Here is a 6,343-nt window from a genome sequence, read left to right on the forward strand (position 1 = left end):
AGCATAGCACGAACACCAACATGACACTACCCCGAACATGCTGGACCTCCGCGCCAAGGCTGCCATCGATGGCGACCCATAGTGCACCTTGCTCAGCTTCTCTAGGTACTTATCCATTTAAGTGGTAGGTTGCTGAAAGAGAGAGAGACATCACCTTCTCTGTGATGTTCATCAACTATTTGTGTTCTTCTATTCTGCTCATGTCTTTCTTAGGAGTAAGCCTACAATTTCTGAATAGAAAAACCAATAAGCACAGAGCAATTGCTTATATGTGATTATTATGTTCCTAAAAGCATAACCAGAAGACATTCAACTATAGTAATTCTGGTGCCTGAAGAGCATTGGCAAGAAGGATGCGGACAAGGATGGGGTTGAGTACTGAATAAACCACCACATTAGTAAGCATTACAATTCTGTAGACCACCCCAAAAGAAAGAAAGAAATAGAATGAGTTGTCTAATTAAAACCCAAGTTGCCAATGGAGATGTTGATCTAAATTTAGTATCACTTTTCTTCTTGGGACGATTCGACCCGTAGAGTTCGAGTCCAAAGGTGTAGAATGGCATGCATGATGGAGTTCCTCGATCACTTATTTGTCAGTACCAACGCTAGATGCATGTGTCATCATAGAATTAATTAAGAAGCCATTTTGATTTTGATATGGTTATAGGCACGCATGCTTCTTTCTGTGCAGGTCAATTGGTAATCGTTGAAGCAATCTTCAGGTTAGTCCCCAACTGCATGCATTCAGATTGAACCATGTTAAAGTGGGTGAGTCCTCCATTAAGATGGATCCATTTTCACGCTTTTATGCATTCTATAATGCATCAGAGTGAGCTCTGTCGAGGATGGCTGGCGAAAGCTTGGCAAGGGGACGAATGTGAAAGCCAGTGACTACATCCATGTCCGAGCCAAGAGAAAGTAGGTTACTGACAGCCAAATCCTTGCATCTCCCGCAACTAAAAAGAACAAAACGTGAATATTTTTTGGTGCGACATTCTAACGTGGACCCATAGTCCTGCCTACTACGTTCCCACAGCTCTCCAACGCGCGAGCGTCCCTTACGATATTCAAAAGGAAAGAGCAGGTGTGACTCTATTTCACGAACTTTGCTTTTTGATTAAATGTTACTTTAACGTCGGTGTTTAATTTCACAACATTATTATGTTATCGTACGATCCGTGTATTTTTAGTACAAAAGTTTAGTCCCATAGCCGCTGTGTGCCGTGTCGCCGCTCGGGCCACCGTGTGTCGTGCCACCGCTGGAACAGCCTCTCACCTCGAATGCAACGAGCCGCTAGAGCAGCAGCCGCTCGTCTCAGATGGGTCTAGCTCAAAGCCGCTCGCCTCAGATGTGCCTCACTGCCGGAGCCATAGCTGCTTGCCGCGACGCCAGAGCATGGAGCAGTAGCCATCGTCGTCTAGCATGCGCTGCAGCCGCCGCCACCTTGCTCTCGCGGTGCTCACAGCTCACCAGGCGGGCGGGTGGTGAGTCCGTGGACTCCGTGCGAGCGGAGATGTGGATGGATGGATAAGGACGGACACACCTGTGTGGGAGATAAAGAGTTCGTTTTTTTTGTTCCTTAGTCTTTTTTACCATAATTGGGGCCTGCTTGAAACTCAAACCCAAACCCATTATCCAAACAATGGATTGGTTTTCGTACCTTATTTCCTAGTTCATAACCTGCCTATCCATATCAACCATATATCCATATCCCTATCCAACCCATCCAAACGTCGCCTAAGTGTAATTTGGTCATTTCACGTGAATTGGATTTTGTTTTTTATTTTTTTCATTGTTTTATAAGCTTCACACCTGATTCATCTTTTTATGTTTTATTAGTCATTCTTAGGTACATGGAACCCGTTGAAAATCAGAGTTGTCGCACACCATTTAAAGACTTGACAAACCAGATCAATGGAGGTAACTACTGGTCCTTATGTATATCAATGCTTTGTAATATAAGTAAATGCTATTAATTACTATGCCTTTTTGACTTTTTTTTATTACACACATTAGATGGTCAAAGTGAATCCAATTCTCTTACACAAGTCATTGATCCAAAAGAACATAAAAGGCAAAGAGAAAGAGCACGACGTGCAGCCATGACTGAAGAGCAGCGGAATGAAATAAATAGCAAAAAGCGACGTGCTGCAATGACTGAAGAACAACTGAGTGAAATTAATAGGAAGCGACGCGAAACATATCATCGCAAAAAAGCCGAATCTATGCTCTCTAAAGTATCTAAAGGTAACTGCATACACTATGAAATTGTTCAAATACAATTCCCTTTCTTTGTACAACCCAAATGTATAATATGTTGTGCTTCTTTTTTCAGATGGCGAGATTGCATCCAACACTGAAACCACAAGTGACGTCGAAAATGATGATTGGTTACACAGGAATGATTCATACCAGCCTATGCAAATTGATAAAGAGAATATAGGTACTATACTATTTATGTGTAGTTATGATGTTTCACTAGGAGTACGACCCCACTTCAAAATTAAGAGCAATATTTTATGTAGGTGTTTGCACAGCGATAAGTGTATACAATGATAGCATGATTGACAAGTACACAAAACTACTAATCTCGATACATGTATATATTTTTTAAGGCACGTTAAATATATTCTAATTTTGTTCTAAGGTTTTGTTCCATGTAACATAAAAAGATGGTGATTTTATAATGAGTATTGTTTTAAAATAATATTTTGTGTAGACTCCACATTCTCTTAATAATACGTGTAATGTATTAGGACGGTTGCAACATACAAGTGACGTGGACACCCAGCACAACCTTGATTGTGCTACCCCTACAATTACACTTGATAAACCCCATCAACAAAATGAGACAAGAAGCCAATACTTTAGGGAGCGATATATAAATATGGCACCAAAAGAGAGGGAAGCTTGACGTGGACAACAACGGTTGAGTTATACGGCCACAGGGCGAAAGGAGGCTATCATAGCAGGGGTGAAAAGACGAAGGGAGTTACAGAAGCACACTTTGCATCATGAGTCCATCGCCATGGAGAACCCATTATTTATTCCTGAGCTTGTGTGGCCCACTGCAGGCGCATCTAGAGCTCATGGAACTATGACAAAATCCAGTGATTGGATTATCCCAGAGCCTAGTAGTGCAACACCTCTTTATATTCCTCCACCTCGTGAGGAGGTCGATGATGAAGGATGCGATGAGTTACTGCCTAGCTATATGACACATAGATCACATGTTACATGTGGACAAAGACATGCATTGTTGACCCGACGTAAGACGATGTTTGAGCGTCACATTGGTTTGAACACAAGGGCATCTCATAAAGATGGTGACTGCATGGCTAACGACCAAGTGGATGTTAACACGCCCTTGCCTCGATCAGCCGTGACCAACAACGGTAAGTACTGATGCCTCATTATCCCATTTAGGTAACCTATATACCATATTATACCTAATCGATCCTTGGTCATTCCATGATTAACAGAAAATGTAGGACCCAACATTCAGGCTACATCAGCCACACTGACAACACCATTGTTTGATGATTGTGAATGCATGGCTGAAGACTGAGTGGATTTTAACACGCCCGTACCTCAATCAGCCGTGACCAACAAAAGTAAGTACTGATGCCTCATTATCCCATTTAGGTGACCTAATTATATATCATATTATACATAACTCAACCATGGTCATTACATGATTATCAGAAAGGACAGGACTTAGCCTTCAGTAGAGGTCAGACGCACCGACAACGCCACTATTTGATGATAAAGGTAATTTACACTATTTTCTAACATTCTATAAAACTATTTGAACTCATTTGTATATTTTTACCTATAGTTCTACTAACTCATGTATCTTTGGTGGTGATAGATGATGATGAGGGAGATATATTTGAAGAGGATGAGGGATAGTTGTTTGCTGGGCAAGGTATTTGAGCGAAATACCTAATATAAATCAAATCTTCCACTACTTTATGTAAACTACTATCACGTCTTAAATGTCATTTTAGATGAGGAAGATGATGACGATGTCCAAGACAATGACCTTGACGAAGACATGGCTTCTATCCCTGAAGTACCTGACCAATATGAAAAGGTCTATAGTAACCTACCTACAGATACCCATATGTTAAAACATGTTGCAAATTGCGAGCACTACGATGAGAAAAGGTTTGAGCATGAACCACGTGGGTTTTGTTGTCGCGACGGAAAGGTCGAGCTCAATGAACTGAACGTACCTAATGAGCTTATGAGGCTTTGGTCAAGTAATGACGCAGATGCTAGGCACTTTCGTAACAACATTTGGTTTTTCAATGGCCATTTCTCTTTCACTTCTCTATATTGTCGCCTCGATAGCACTACTGCAAGCTGGAAGAATAGTGACATATACACCTTTCGTGCACATGGCCAAATCTATGACAACATAAGGTCATTTGGCAGAGAAGAGGGTAAGGAGCCAAGACATCTTGAGCTTTACTTCTACGACGATGATCCAAGCCTTGAGCACCGCTATCGACGATGTCGTGAAGAGAAGTGCCAAAAAGACAAAGAAGTCATTAAGAGGCTTGTGGCCATCCTTCGTGACAACCCATACTCACAACATATTAGGAGTGTGGGCCAAGTTGACCACCTCGAGGACTATCATGTCACACTAAACCTTGACCAAAGGCTAGACCAGAGAACATACAATGTACCGTCAACTTCAGAGGTGGCTGTTGTTTGGATCGAGGGAAGCGAACTCCTTGGTCAGTTCTAGAATAGTGTTGCCCTGCATGGGAAAGATAGAAGTAGACACGGCATCCGCTCATATCATGGATGTTACGATGCTCTTTCATACCCTCTATTCTTCCCTAAGAGTGAGCTTGGGTGGCACATGGATATTCCAAAGAAAGGAGTTAGTATGGAAGAAGTCATCGAGTATCGTGCCCTACAGAAGGCTCGTAGTGGGTCAGAAGAAGAAATAGGTTTGTTATTCTTCTTATTTAAATACTTCGCATCCATGTACCTCAGTGGTTATTCTACAAACAACTCTAATTCATGGCTATTTTTTGTAGACTCCACTGGTAGACTATGAGTGTTTGTGCATGACTACTACTGCTACAAGTTTCAGATGCATCCAGGAATATTTAACCCCATACTGTACGACAAGCGTCTATTCCAGCAGTTTGCAGTCGACACGTACATCAAGATTGAGAGTTCTCGATTAGATTATATACACAACCATCAAGATGATATTAGGGCCGACCTCTACCAAGGATTGGTTGATAGCCTACATGCCGATGAAGGTAGAGCAGAAGCTGTTGAAAAATGAACAGTGATGCCTTCGTCATTTATTGGAGGCCCACGTGACATGAGACGTCGGTACATGGACGCCATGGCTCTGGTACGGAGGTTTGGTAAACCGAACATCTTCTTGACTATGACATGTAACCTAAACTAGGATGAGATCAAGTGTGAACTCTACCCTAGCTAGACACCACAAGATCATTCAGATCTCGTTGTTTGGGTCTTTAGAGCAAAACTACAAGAGCTAAAGGATAGACTACTAAAAAAGGATATCCTTGGAAAGGTGCTGGCACATGTTTATGTTGTGGAGTTCTAGAAGAGGGGTCTGCCGCATGCACATTTTTTCTAATCATGGATAGGAAGCACAAGATCACGTGCCCATAGCAGTATGATCGCCTCATCTCAGCTGAGCTCCTAAACAAGAAGTACCCAGTCTTGTACAAGATGGTTACCAAACATATGATGCATGGCCCTTGCGGAGTGCTTAATCACGATTGTCCATGCACAAAGGGTCATGATTCCTGCAAGAACCATTACCCTAGACCTTTCTGTGATGTCACAGTACAAGGCAAGGGTTCATATCTAGTTTACAGATGGCATGAAGATGGCCGAAAAGAAAAAGTTCACGGACACGAGCTTGACAACAGATGGGTCATGCCTTACAACCTGTATCTCCTCTATCTATTCAACTGCCACATTAATGTTGAGGCATGTGGGAGCATCAAGGCAGTCAAGTATCTGTTTAAGTACATTTACAAGGGTCATGACCGGGCGTCTGTGGCTATGAGAGAGGCTAGCAAGGAGGATAGTGAAGGGAACGTTGATGAGATCAAGCAGTATAGAGATGCTAGATAGGTAACCCCCCGGAAGCCTTGTGGAGGATATACGGGTTTGATTGGAGTGATAGGTACCCTTCTGTTTTGTCCTTATAGCTACATCTTCCAGACATGCACATGGTGTCATTTCATCGGCGCCAGGGAATTCGACGAGTGCTTGATCGTCCAGGTGCTGACAAGTCAATGCTTACAGCATACTTCGAGAAGAACTGGACAG

The 6,343-nt window shown here is 42.4% G+C and overlaps 1 pseudogene; it reads left to right on the forward strand.

Moving 5' to 3' along the window:
* Positions 1–1,857: 1,857 nt before the first annotated feature.
* LOC136454488 (uncharacterized) lies at positions 1,858–5,078 on the forward strand (annotated as a pseudogene).
* The last annotated feature ends 1,265 nt before the right edge of the window (positions 5,079–6,343 follow it).

The sequence above is a fragment of the Miscanthus floridulus genome, chromosome 5 (genome assembly GCF_019320115.1).
Source record: "Miscanthus floridulus cultivar M001 chromosome 5, ASM1932011v1, whole genome shotgun sequence".
Classification (NCBI taxonomy): Eukaryota; Viridiplantae; Streptophyta; class Magnoliopsida; order Poales; family Poaceae; genus Miscanthus; species Miscanthus floridulus.